Genomic DNA, 15,338 nt, shown 5'->3' with positions numbered 1-15,338 from the left:
GATGCCAACATGTGGATCACCCATTGGTATCTGGCACTCCAGCCATTTAAGTTCAAGGTGGTCCACAGGCAGGGGGCACAGATGGTCGTGGCAGATTTCCTCTCCCGTCAAGGGGGGGGGAGTTGGCTTCAGGCCGGACAGCCCCCCGGCCTGAGATGGGCGGTGGGTGTATGTGGCAGCGGGGGCGTGGTCAAGTGTCAGTTTGTGAATGGAGGGCGGAGTAAGGGAAGGTAAGTGGCAGAATCACTACACCTGATGGGAATTAACCTGTGTTTGTGTGTCTTCCCTAGTGACCGTGCCCATTAAGGAGAGGGAGAGCAGAGGAAGGGAGCTCTCCCCCAACCTGGACGCTTGTGTGTGTGCACGTGTGTGTGAGAGTGAATATAAAAGCTGAAAAGCTAAATAAAAGAGTTTTTGAAAACTCAGTTCTGGCCTGCCATGCTTCTGTGCTCCACCCACCAAGAACTCTTGCTACAGGGGGGTATACGGGTTTACCTCTGTCCATCAGTCCATCTGAAACACCCTTTTTCTCAGCAACCACAAATCATAGCCACTTGGTAGTTGATACTAAACTTCAGCTTGGGATTCTATACTGTGTATACCATTTTCAGGTCTGTTGCACATTAACTTCCTGTTTCCCAACTTAATGTATTTACAAAACATGTAGGGTGGATTTACAAAATTTTCATCACACTTTTCTCAGCAACTAGAAATCACAACTGCTTGATACTTGGTACTGGGCTTCAGCTTGAGGTTCTATACCATGTATAGAACAACCTCCTCTTCTTGGACTTCTCAAGTGCCTTCAACACCATCCAGCCCCTATTGCTTCAGGACAAACTGAACAGGATGCGAGTGGACCCCTGCCTGGTCACCTGGATCTCCAGCTACCTCAGCGACAGGCCACAGTATGTCAGGCTGAAGGGCATCAGGTCTGACACTGTGATTAGCAGCACCGGAGCACCCCAGGGCACGGTGCTGGCCCCTCTTCTCTTCACCCTGTACACCACGGACTTCTGCTACAACTCGGAACTGTGTCACATTCAGAAGTTTGTCGATGACACAGCTATCATTGGGTCTATCAGTGATGACAGAGAGGAGTATAGAAGCCTGGTGAGGGACTTTGCTGTGTGGTGCAACAGGAACCATCTGCAGCTCAACACCTTGAAGACCAAGGAGCTGGTCATTGACTTTGGGAGGTCCAGATCAAGGTCATGACCAGTTCTGATCAAGGGAGTCGAGGTGGAGGCTGTGGATTCCTACAAGTACCTCGGGCTGTGTCTGGACAGCAAGCTGGACTGGACTTGCAACACCAAACACTTATACAGGGAGGGACAGAGCAGGCTATACTTCCTTAGGAGGCTGCGGTCCTTTAACATCTGCAGGAAACTCCTGTGGATGTTCTATCAGTCTGTGGTCGCCAGTGTCCTGTTTTACACTGTAGTGTGCTGGGGGGCAGCACACCCAAGGAGGGCACATCTAGGCTGGACAAACTGATCAGACGGGCCGGCTCTGTGGTCGGCATGAAGCTGGACTCTCTGGTGATGGTAGCAGAGAAGAGGTCTATGGACAAACTATTGAATATCATGGACAATGCCAGTCACCCTCTGCACACCGTCATCAGCAACCAGAGGAGCCTGTTCAGTGACAGAATGCTCCTTCCCAAATGCAGGATGAACAGACTCAAAAACTCCTTTGTCCCTTGTGCCATCAGACTGTACAACTCCTCTCTGGGGGGAGGGGTAACAGGAGGACAGAGGACAGGAAGGAGCAGTAGCCTAGCCTAACAATAAGCAATACCAGACAATGTGCAATATAATGTGCAATATAACGTGCAATATCTCTCCTGCCCCCCCTTCTCTCCCCCCTTTTTTATGTATTTATTTATTTTTATCCCCTCCTTCCCCCCCTCTCTCCCCTCTTCCACTCTTCCCCATATCTTATTCTTTTATATTTGTATATGTAAATGCAGGCAGCACAGTGGTGTAGTGGTTAGCGCTGTCGCCTTACAGCAAGAAGGTCCGGGTTCGAGCCCTGTGGCCGGCGAGGGCCTTTCTGTGCGGAGTTTGCATGTTCTCCCCGTGTCCACGTGGGTTTCCTCTGGGTGCCCCGGTTTCCCCCACAGTCCAAAGACATGCAGGTTAGGTTAACTGGTGACTCTAAATTGACCGTAGGTGTGAATGGTTGTCTGTGTCTATGTGTCAGCCCTGTGATGACCTGGCAACTTGTCCAGGGTGTACCCTGCCTTTCACCCATAGTCAGCTGGGATAGGCTCCAGCTTGTAATATATATAAGTATACACACCCCCAAATCAGAAACAGTTGGGATGGTATAGAAAGTGTAAATATAAGTAAGTAAATAAATAAATAAATAAATAAATGTGTTTTCTAGATTTAATTTGACTTGTATTTCATTGTAGACAGTATAAATCCAAGGTATTTCATGTTTTGTTGGTCAACTTAATTTCATTTTTCAATATACATCCATTCCTACATTTCAGGGCTGCAACACATTTAAAAAAAATGTTGTGATGGGGCAATTTAGAGCTAGTCATGATGTAAAACAATTAAATAATGATGTGAATTGAAACAGGCAATGTCAACAACAACAATTACTATCCAGGTATCCAGGAAAGGCAGATTCTTTGAGGAGAAAAGATGAGATGAGGATTTCCAGTGTGTCAACAAATGCGTGAGAAAATTACTGAAATGTTTAAAAACAAATGTTCGTCAAAGAAAATTATGAAGGGATTTGGATGTTTCACCCTCTTCAGTGCTTAATATCATTAAACAATGCAAAATAGAACAGTGCAAAAAGGAAGCCTTATGTTAGCTGTGTCCAGATGCACCATTGACTTCTCTGGGCTCAAAAGCATCTGGGATGGACCATCACACAGTGAAAACATGTATTGTGGTCAGGTGAATCCGCATTCCGAGGTCTTTTTTTTTTTTTTAGAAGAAATGGACAATGTGTGCTCCAGACCAAAGAGGAAAAGGACCATCCAAACTGTTACCAGGAACAAGTCCAAAAGCCAGGGTCTATCATGGTATGGGGTTGTGTCAGTATCCTTGGCAAAGGTAACTTGCACTTCTGTGATGGCAGCATTAAAGTCAAAAATTACACTGAGATTTTGGAGCAACATATGCCGCCTTTGAGACAACAACTTTTCAGGGATATTTCAACAAGACAATGCAAAACCGAGCGGCACGGTGGTGTAGTGGTTAGCGCTGTTGCCTCACAGCAAGAAGGTTCCGGGTTCGAGCCCTGTGGCCGGCAAGGTCCTTTCTGTGTGGAGTTTGCATGTTCTCCCCGTGTCCATGTGGGTTTCCTCCGGGTGCTCCGGTTTCCCCCACAGTCCAAAGACAAGCAGGTTAGGTTAACTGGTGACTCTAAATTGACCATAGGTGTGAATGGTTGTCTGTGTCTATGTGTCAGCCCTGTGATGACCTGGCAACTTGTCCAGGGTGTACCCTGCCTTTCACCCATAGTCAGCTGGGATAGGCTCCAGCTTGCGCGTGACCCTGTAAAACAGGATAAAGCAGCTAGAGATCATGAGATGAGATATGTAAATACTTAATTTATTTTAATTTATCTCGAAGTTTTCCTCTATTTCTTTTCTCTGTTTATCTGTAATGATGCTGCTGGAATCTTAATTTCCCTGAGGGAACCCTCCCAAAGGGATCAATAAATTTTATCTAATCTATCTAATCTATACCATTTTCAGGTCTGTCCCACATTAACTTCTTGTTTATCAACTGAATGTATTTACGAAACATATAGGGTGGATTTTGACGCTATTTCAAGAAGCAAAATGATAGGCTACCAGGAAGCTATTTGAAATACCTGAGGAGAACACTGCTCTTTACTTACTTGTTTCAGGGATAATTATTTGTTGAAGTCAACATTCATAATAGGTGTCCTATTCCTTCGATTGCTTACATTCTGATACAAGTGAGAGTGGGGGGATATGTAAGTGAGCAGTAGCTCACAGTTGATCTTGTCACTGTCTGCATGTATTGATCAGAACATACTTCTCACAACATTATTGCTGCCTTCATGTGTTATTGGAATTATGATAAATACAAGTTGCCGACTAGGAAGTTGCACATGAACACCACCTCAACTTGTAATCTGAAGTGGTAACATTGGAAATAATTTTGATATCCAAGCTGACCTTCAACCTTTCAGTGGCGCAGAGATGAGGACATTTCGATCAGACAACAAAGCACTTAAACAGGATATTTGAAATTTTGACTTCACAAGTGAGAAGTCAGACCTTCCCACTAGCAATGGAAGGCAGCATATGTTCAAGCTGTGCTCTACACGAAAGAAAGATTTTTTTACATGGTTGTGCAATGATATGAATTATTTCTTTGAGTCATGAATTTATACATCATGAGTGAGCAAAGCGAACGAGTGATTTTTTTTTTTCAACACAAGAACATAAACTTCAGATCTTTGTACCACCATGTAATGCTCTTTATATGACAGACACATCCACAAAAAAATACAATACACAAGTTAATCAAAATAATTTTAATGTTGAACCGGTTTGCCATTTTGACAATGTGTGTCTACTCACCAGGAAAACCCTGGGAGTGACGTCATCAGACTGAAATATCAGGGATTATTATACATACAGAACACGTTTTTGATGGAATAAAAACATGTATTCTATTCCCTTCCAGCAGGTTTCATTCATTTGATTTGATACCATGCTATATTTTTCGCATATCACTTATCCAACAGTGGTGCTTGAAAGTTTGTGAACCCTTTAGAATTTTCTATATTTCTGCATCAATATGACCTAAAACATCATCAGATTTTCACACAAGTCCTAAAAGTAGATAAAGAGAACCCAGTTAAACAAATGACACAAAAATATTATACTTGGTCATTTATTTATTGAGGAAAACGATCCAATATTACATATCTGTGAGTGGCAAAAGTATGTGAACCTTTGCTTTCAGTATCTGGTGTGACCCCCTTGTGCAGCAATAACTGCAACTAAATGTTTCCGGTAACTGTTGATCAGTCCTGCACAGCGGCTTGGAGGAATTTTAGCCCATTCCTCCATACAGAACAGCTTCAACTCTGGGATGTTAGTGGGTTTCCTCACATAAACTGCTCGCTTCAGGTCCTTCCACAACATTTCGATTGGATTAAGGTCAGGGCTTTGACTTGGCCATTCCAAAACATTAACTTTATTCTTCTTTAACCATTCTTTGGTAGAACAACTTGTGTGCTTAGGACTGTTGTCTTGCTGCATGACCCACCTTCTGTTGAGATTCAGTTCACGGACAGATGTCCTGACATTTTCCTTTAGAATTTGCTGGTATAATTCAGAATTCATTTTTCCATCAATGATGGCAAGCCATCCTGGCCCAGATGCAGCAAAACAGGCCCAAACCATGATACTACCACCACCATGTTTCACAGATGGGATAAGGTTCTTATGCTGGAATGCAGTGTTTTCCTTTCTCCAAACATAATGCTTCTCATTTAAACCAAAAGGTTCTATTTTGGTCTCATCTGTCCATAAAACATTTTTCCCATAGCCTTCTGGCTTGTGCACATTATATTTAGCAAACTGCAGATAAGCAGCAATGTTCTTTTTGGAGAGCAGTGGCTTTTTCCTTGCAACCCTGCCATGCACACCATTGTTGTTCAGTGTTCTCCTGATGGTGGACTCATGAACATTAACATTAGCCAATATGAGAGAGGCCTTCAGTTGCTTAGAAGTTACCCTGGGGTCCTTTGTGACCTCATCAACTATTACACGCCTTGCTCTTGGAGTGATCTTCATTGGTCAACCACTCCTGGAGAGGGTAACAATGGTCTTGAATTCCCTCCATTTGTACACAATCTGTCTGACTGTGGATTGGTGGAGTCCAAACTCTTTTGAGATTGTTTTGTAACCTTTTCCAGCCTGATGAGCATCAACAAAGCTTTTTCTGAGGTCCTCAGAAATCTCCTTTGTTCGTGCCATGATACACTTCCACAAACGTGTTGTGAAGATCAGACTTTGATGGATCCCTGTTCTTTAAATAAAACAGGGTGCCCACTCACACCTGATTGTCATCCCATTGATTGAAAACACCTGACTCTAATTTCACCTTCAAATTAACTGCTAATCATAGAGGTTCACATACTTTTGCCACTCACAGATATGTAATCATTTCATTATCTCTAGCCGCTTTATCCTTCTACAGCAGGGGTGTCAAACCTGATCCATAAAGGGCCGTGTGGCTGCAGGTTTTCATTCCAGCCATGCAGCAGCACACCTGACTTGGCTCATTCAATCAACTGAACTGTCTTCACACAGTCAAATACTTGCAGCCATACCCACCCTTGATTAAAGGGTGGGTGTGTCAGTTGACTGAATAAGCCAAATCAGGGTGCTGCTGCATGGCTGGAATGAAAACCTGCAGCCACACGGCCCTTTATGGATCAGGTTTGACACCCCTGTTCTACAGGGTCGCAGGCAAGCTGGAGCCTATCCCAGCTGACTACGGGCGAAAGGCGGGGTACACCCTGGACACGTCGCCAGGTCATCACAGGGCTGACACATAGACATAGACAACCATTCACACTCACATTCACACCTACGGTCAATTTAGAGTCACCAGTTAACCTAACCTGCATGTCTTTGGACTGTGGGGGAAACTGGAGCACCCGGAGGAAACCCACGCGGACACGGGGAGAACATGCAAACTCCACACAGAAAGGCCCTTGCCAGCCCCGGGGCTCGAACCCAGGACCTTTTTGCTGTGAGGCGACAGCGCTAACCACTACACCACCGTGCCGCCCCAGATATGTAATATTGGATCATTTTCCTCAATAAATAAATGACCAAGTATAATATTTTTGTCTCATTTGTTTAACTGGGTTCTCTATATCTACTTTTAGGACTTGTGTGAAAATCTGATGATGTTTTAGGTCATATTTATGCAGAAATATAGAAAATTCTAAAGGGTTCATAAACTTTCAAGCACCACTGTACATGTATTATGTTACTCTACCCAATGGTGAATGAGCATTGAATATGGGTTACGATATTGCATGGTTGTCAAGACAACACGACATCACACATTGGCGTGCAAATACCAAATGAGAAACTTTTCTGCTACGCATGCGCACAAGCATTTCTGTGTTTGCCGGGAAAGACAAAGACATGTTGAACATCCAAAAGGCTACTAAAACTTCATTAGACATTCTTCATGCATATTCACAAGAGAAAAACATACCAACGGACATCAAAAAACTGGAAAAGAGACACATCAGAGATGTAAATCTTCCGTGCTAGAGAGCAACTGTGACAATTTGTAAACAAACATGGCTGCCAGGTTTGCTTCATTAAAAATGGAAGATTTTGAGAGAGTTTTGGCTGCCAGGTCACTCCGTTGTGTGTAGGTGTCAATATTGATTTTAAAAGTAATGAAGTAAATTACAGAGGGACATGAATACTTAAGTACGAGTGAAAAATACTGTGGCAGGTGTGTATGGAAGAAGAGTCTGAAGACAGAAATCTTAGTTTCTTGGCCATTAGCCTGTGTTACTGTACATGCTCTTGATAGCACTGCTTTATTAGCATTTGCTAACACTACTGATGAATGCGACACCGGATAGAAGGTGACTGCATTGCCGCACTGACAGCGCTAATTCACGGGTAAGCTAACATTGGCCCTCGCTAACACTACTGATGAACACTACAGCAGCTGGAAGGTAACTGGACTGCCACGCTGACAGTGCCAACTTGTGGGTAAGCTAGTGTTGGCCTTTGAGAATGCTGATATGATAAGAGTGTGTATGTATAATAATCTTGGTTGGCTTTTTTTTTCCCATTGGATAGCAGATATATTCCATTCAGCTAGCATGATATTGAACTCCTCTTCGATTTGTTCAATATCATGCTATACCTGAATGGAATATAGCCAATATACAGTACCACTCAATGCTAGCCAACATTATTTAAACATGTCACTCAGATCTGCCATGTCCCAGATGTAGCTTGTATGTAGCTGTAGCTTGTATACAACCCCGATTCCAAAAAAGTTGGGACAAAGTACAAATTGTAAATAAAAATGGAATGCAATGATGTGGAAGTTTCAAAATTCCATATTTTATTCAAAATAGAACACAGATGACATATCAAATGTTTAAACTGAGAAAGTGTATCATTTAAAGAGAAAAATTAGGTGATTTTAAATTTCATGACAACAACACATCTCAAAAAAGTTGGGACAAGGCCATGTTTACCTCTGTGAGACATCCCCTTTTCTCTTTACAACAGTCTGTAAATGTCTGGGGACTGAGGAGACAAGTTGCTCAAGTTTAGGGATAGGAATGTTAACCCATTCTTGTCTAATGTAGGATTCTAGTTGCTCAACTGTCTTAGGTCTTTTTTGTCATGTCTTCCGTTTTATGATGCGCCAAATAATTTCTATGGGTGAAAGATTTGGACTGCAGGCTGGCCAGTTCAGTACTCGGACCCTTCTTCTATGCAGCCATGATGCTGTAATTGATGCAGTATGTGGTTTGGCATTGTCATGTTGGAAAATGCAAGGTCTTCCCTGAAAGAGACGTTGTCTGGATGGGAGCATATGTTGCTCTAGAACCTGGATATACCTTTCAGCATTGATGGTGTCTTTCCAGATGTGTAAGCTGCCCATGCCACACGCACTAATGCAACCCCATACCATCAGAGATGCAGGCTTCTGAACTGAGCGCTGATAACAACTTGAGTCATCCTTCTCCTCTTTAGTCCAAATGACACGGCGTCCCTGATTTCTATAAAGAACTTCAAATTTTGATTCGTCTGACCACAGAACAGTTTTCCACTTTGCCACAGTCCATTTTAAATGAGCCTTGGCCCAGAGAAGACGTCTGCGCTTCTGGATCATGTTTAGATACAGCTTCTTCTTTGAACTATAGAGTTTTAGCTGGCAACGGCGGATGGCACGGTGAATTGTGTTCACAGATAATGTTCTCTGGAAATATTCCTGAGCCCATTTTGTGATTTCCAATACAGAAGCATGCCTGTATGTGATGCAGTGCCGTCTAAGGGCCCGAAGATCACGGGCACCCAGTATGGTTTTCCGGCCTTGACCCTTATGCAAAGAGATTCTTCCAGATTCTCTGAATCTTTTGATGATATTATGCACTATAGATGATGATATGTTGAAACTCTTTGCACTTTTACACTGTCGAACTCCTTTCTGATATTGCTCCACTATTTGTCGGCGCAAAATTAGGGGGATTGGTGATCCTCTTCCCATCTTTACTTCTGAGAGCTGCTGCCACTCCAAGATGCTCTTTTTATACCCAGTCACGTTAATGACCTATTGCCAATTGACCTAATTAGTTGCAATTTGGTCCTCCAGCTGTTCCTTTTTTGTCCCTTTAACTTTTCCAGCCTCTTATTGCCCCTGTCCCAACTTTTTTGAGATGTGTTGCTGTCATGAAATTTCAAATGAGCCAATATTTGGCATGAAATTTCAAAATGTCTCACTTTGGACATTTGATATGTTGTCTATGTTCTACTGTGAATACAATATCAGTTTTTGAGATTTGTAAATTATTGCATTCCATTTTAATTTACAATTTGTACTTTGTCCCAACTTTTTTGGAATCGGGGTTGTACAAGTGGTGTATTTCCCAGTAAAACAATTGTGTCCGGGCGGCACGGTGGTGTAGTGGTTAGCGCTGTCGCCTCACAGCAAGAAGGTCCTGGGTTCGAGCCCCGGGGCTGGCGAGGGCCTTTCTGTGTGGAGTTTGCATGTTCTCCCCGTGTCCGCGTGGGTTTCCTCTGGGTGCTCCGGTTTCCCCCACAGTCCAAAGACATGCAGGTTAGGTTAACTGGTGACTCTAAATTGACTGTAGGTGTGAATGTGGGTGTAAATGGTTGTCTGTGTCTATGTGTCAGCCCTGTGATGACCTGGCGACTTGTCCAGGGTGTACCCCGCCTTTCGCCTATAGTCAGCTGGGATGGGCTCCGGCTTGCCTGCGACCCTGTAGAAGGATAAAGCGGCTAGAGATAATGAGATGAGATGAGATGAGATAATGAGATGAGACAATTGTGCCCATATATATTTACACCAATGTTTATACCATGCATAAAGACGCCTACAAAGCCCTACTCCTCCCCCACCTTGTGGCTTCAGATCACTCCACTGTTATGCTAATGCCAGCATACAGGCCACTGGTTAAAGTCACCAAACCAGCTACAAAACAGATACGTGTGTGGCCAGAGGGGTCCTCAGAGGCACTCAAGGACTGTTTTTCCACCACTGACTGGAGCATGTTCAGACAGGCGGCCACCTACAGCAACATCACAGATCTCCAGGAGTACACGGAGACCGTCACTGCCTACATGAGGAAGTGCATGGACAATGTTACGGTCACCAGAACCATCTCCATTTGGGCCAATCAGAAGCCATGGCTGACAGGGGAAGTCCACAGGCTCCTGTGGGCTCGGAACGCTGCCTTCAGAGCTGGGGACAAGGTGGGCCTGAGGACAGCTAGGGCCAATCTGTCACGAGGCATCAGGGTGGTCAAGAGACAGTATTCCCGGCACGTTGCTTACCATTTCAACGACAGCAGAGACACCAGGAACCTGTGGCGGGGGATTAAGACCATCACAGACTATAAGCCCTCGCCACAGACCTATGACAACTCCACGTCTCTGCTGAATCAGTTGAACAACTTCTTTGCTCGCTTTGAGGCAGACAACAGCACCATGGCACAGAAGACCCCACCACATCCCGGTGACCAGATGTTGATGCTGTCCCCAGACAGCATGAGGAGAGCTCTCAGGATGACAAATGCACGAAAAGCCCCGGGTCCTGATAACATTCCTGGTCGTGTCCTGAGAGACTGTGCCGAGGAGCTTACAGATGTCTTTACAGACATCTTCAACATCTCATTGAGCCAGGCTGTTGTCCCCATGTGCCTCAAAACCACCACCATCATCCCAGTCCCGAAGAAGCCATCTCCCTCCTGCTTCAATGACTACCGCCCTGTCACACTCACTCCCATCCTCATGAAGTGCTTCGAGCGGCTAGTCATGCGGCATATCAAGTCTGCCCTCCCCCCACCCTGGACCCTTTCCAGTTTGCATATCAGTCCAACCGTTTGACCCATGACGCCATCTCTACTGCCCTCCACTCAGCCCTCACCCACCTGGAGACAAAAGACTCATATGTCAGAATGCTGTTCATAGACTTTAGCTCAGCATTCAACACAATCATTCCTCAGCAGCTCATTCATAAACTGGACCAGCTGGGACTCAACACTTCCCTGTGCAACTGGCTGCTGGACTTCCTGACAGGGAGACCACAGACTGTACGGGTCAGCAGCAACTCCTCCAGCACCATCACACTGAACACAGGGGCCCCCCAAGGATGTGTGCTAAGCCCCCTCCTCTTCACTCTGCTGACCCACGACTGCACACCAACATCCAGCTCAAATCTCTTCATCAAGTTTGCGGATGACATGACTGTGGTGGGTCTCATCAACAATGGCAATGAGACAATCTATAGGAGTGAGATGAGCCGCTTGGCCATGTGGTGCAAGGACAACAATCTCTGTCTGAACGTGTAGAAGACGAAGGAGATTGTTGTGGACTTCAGGAGAGAGCACACCCCGCATGCTCCACTATCTATCGATGGTGCTGCAGTGGAGAGGGTGAGCAGCACCAAGTTTCTGGGTGTGCACATCTCTGAAGACCTGTCCTGGAGCAACAACACCGCATCACTGGCCAAAAAAGCCCAACAGCGTCTGTACTTCCTCCGCAAACTGAGGAGAGCAAGAGCCCCGGCCCCCATCATGCACACTTTCTACAGAGGCACCATCGAGAACATCCTGACCAGCTGCATCACCGTGTGGTATGGCGCCTGCACTGTGTCCTGCTGCAAGTCTCTGCAGTGCATCATGAGAGCAGCTGAGAGGATCATTGGTGTCTCTCTCCCTTCTCTAATGGATATTTATAACTCCCGCCTCACCCGCAAAGCCATCAGGATTGCAGGTGACCCCACCCACCCATCTCACAGCCTCTTCAGGCTGCTGCCGTCAGGGAGGAGACTGCGGAGTCTCCGGGCCAAAACCAGCAGGCTCAAGAACAGTTTCTTTCACCAGCTAGTCAGGAGGCTCAACTCCCTCCCTGTTCTGCCACTCCTCCCCCCTCTGCCCCCTGCCACAGATTCTGCCCGTACACCCCCCTGCCCCCCCTTCAGCATCTGACATGTCATCCTCACAGTTTCCCCCCCCCCCAAACACACACACACACACATACATACATCTCATCATTCATTAACACACTGAACTCAGGGACCGCAGATCTCACTTTACCTCGCTCATTTGCACTATTCCGCACTACCTCATCTTAACAGCTGCTAGTTTGTTTATACTGCTTATTTCATGTTTACCTGCTATGCCTCAAGTGCCCTTGACTGTTTGTTTATTTGCACCAATTTACGTGTGTGTATATATATGAGTGTTTCATCTTTGTCTAGTTCTTATCTAGTGTTTACACTGTTTATATTGTCTGAGTGTTTAGTCTATGTCTAGTTCTTATCTAGTGTTTATACTGTTTATTTATACTGTTTATATTGTTTGTCTGAGTGTTTAGTCTATGTCTAGTTCCTATCTTGAGTGTTTATACTGTTTATATTGTTTGTGTTTTTTCAATTATTCTATTTTTATTTTTATTTATTGCATTGCCTGTTTGCACTGTGGGTCAGAGAGGACTGAAATTTCATCTGTGCTGTATGTCGAGCATGTATAGCATATTTGACAATAAAGTTGACTTGACTTGATATACTGTACACACACACACATACCAGTCCTCTATGGAGGACTGGTATGTGGAAGTGGAAAAAAAATATTAGCTCTGGGAGAAAAAAAAAACTTACATTTCAATTAGAGAAGTTTGAATAGCATGTGGCAACCCATTTTATGTGTAGTACATCTGCCTGGGGTGCAGTATTTTCTGTCTTTCAATTCATTAAAGGTTAGAGGCTCTATATCACAGTCATTGTTGTATAGTGTACCTTTCCCAGGTTGTGCTTCATTTGTTGTGTTATTCTAACTGTTGCTTTGTTTACAATTTGAATGGAAATAAATAGTTCTATATGCACAAAGGAGCAATGTAAAACCAAACAGAAGAAAAAGAAAAGACCAGCTTAGAGTTCTCAACATGTGACAGGTTGTGTATTAGCTTTTTGAGCTGTGGAGTTTCTCGAGCCTGCTTGAATATGGCAGGGAATTGACCTGTCATGAATGATGCATTGATTATGTGAGTATAGGGTAGAGAATTGGGTCCAGAGGACAGGTGCTGGGACGGCTGGTAAGGTGGAGCTTAGATGCTTCAGTGGGAAGAGAATGAATCTCAGAAAGAAAGAAGGAAAACATGAAAGCAAGAAAGAAAGAAAGAGAGAAAGAAAACATCAATGCATGAAAGCAAGCAAGCAACAAAGCATGAAAGCAAGCATGAAAAAAGAAAGAAATAAAGAAAGAAAGCATGGAAGCCAGAAAGAAAGAAAGAATACTATGAAAAAAAGCCAACCAAGATTATTATACCTACATATCAGCATTCTCAAATGCCAACACTAGCTTACCCACAAGTTGGCATTGTCAGCACAGCAGTCCAGTTACCTTCCAGCTGCTGTAGCATTCATCAGTAGTGTTAGCGAAGGCCAATGCTAGCTTACCCGTGAGTTAGAGGCAACTCATTTCCTGCCAGACCCCTGCTGCTTGGGAGTGGGAGGGTGGTGTGGGGGAGTAAGACGTGTCAGTCCATCTCTCCATCATTTTTTTTTTAAATTTTACTATGGCCAATAACCAGCAAAAGTTACAAAAAGCTAACAAAGAATTAAGAGAGGAAGTAGAGGAACTTAAATGAAAGTTAGAGAAAGTATCTGTGGAATTAACCAAGAAAACTGAAGAGTGCAATCTCAGTACTACGAACACCATAAATGGCAAAGAACCGTTGTTACCAAACAAAATCAACTCTGTAGAATTTGTTGCTGCTAAGTAAGACAACTTTGCTGCCAAGTTCCAGGATTTAGTGGCCTTTAAAGCTCATGCTACTAAAGAGCTTCAGGGTTTTAAGACAAGACTTCACAAGATATCCAACACCTGTGATCAGCTGGAGAAAGCAGTTGATACTTTTGAAAGCTACAGCTACCAGTTCAACATTAAGATAGTTGGACTCCCGATTGTTACTGAGCCAGAGCACGCTGAACAAACTGCTAGCCTATGTTTGTGTTTATTCTCGTCTTTAGGAGTTAAAGGAGTTTCCATCAGTGATATTGACACAGCCCATCATGTCCCAGCCAGAAACCCTTCAGACCGACTGAATGCAGTAGTGTGCAAATTTGTTCGAAGATTGGCTAGAGACCGAGTCATGGAGGCGAGGAAGAAAGTTGGGAGTCTAACAGCCGAAGCATTGGGATTTACAGCTGGCACCGACGTGAAAAGTGTTCACATATATGAGCATCTGATGCCACGTCAGACAAACAAAGTCAAGCGCATGTACCAGTACAAGTTTTGCTGGGCAAAGAATGGGTTTGTGTGCCTACAAAAGTCTAAAGACTCTGACAAATTTGCAGACATATCAAAGTTCAGAGCAAAATTCAGCTTAACCTCCAGGCTTGTGGAGTGACTACAATCTTCTGTCACCTAAGTGTTTAAAGTGAATTATCTTAAAGTATGTTTACTTGAATGAGAAATGTTCAAGCTAGAAGTGGTGCCAAGCATCAGCAAAAGTCAAATAAGGCCCTATTTAAAGAACTACCATACTTCAATCTCACAGGTAGTTTAGTTCTTGCTCACGGCCAGTTTAATAACCTACTTTTATAGTGAGCTCCCAACTAAACGAGATTTAGATAAACTTCCTAGTCTGTATGATTTAGATTTATTTAATCTCAACACAGCTCAAGATAATTTTGTTGGTGAAGATATTTTGCTAAGTCAGTGCATTCGAAGCTGTTACTTTTCTCCATATAGCCTTAAACAATTTAGTAGCCGTATCACTAAAGATCAATTTGAGTCTAGTTTTTTCAATTTTTCACAATAACATAAGAGGTCTTCGAAAAAATCTTGATTATTTAGTAACGCATTATCTTCAGGAATTAAATATTCATTTTAATCTGATAGGAGTCACAGAAACAAAAATTGTAAATTCTAATGAGATGGCAGGGTTACCTGACATTTCAGGTTATGTTTTTCAAAATGCCCCAACGCCTCTAGCTTGTGGAGGTGCCAGACTTTTTTTGTTGATACTCTTGATTATTCAGTTTTATAAAAAAACAACAACAAACGAATCATTCCAAGCATTG

Source organism: Neoarius graeffei, chromosome 4 (assembly GCF_027579695.1).
Source record: "Neoarius graeffei isolate fNeoGra1 chromosome 4, fNeoGra1.pri, whole genome shotgun sequence".
Taxonomy (NCBI): Eukaryota; Metazoa; Chordata; class Actinopteri; order Siluriformes; family Ariidae; genus Neoarius; species Neoarius graeffei.
Note: the sequence above shows the minus strand (reverse complement) of the source record.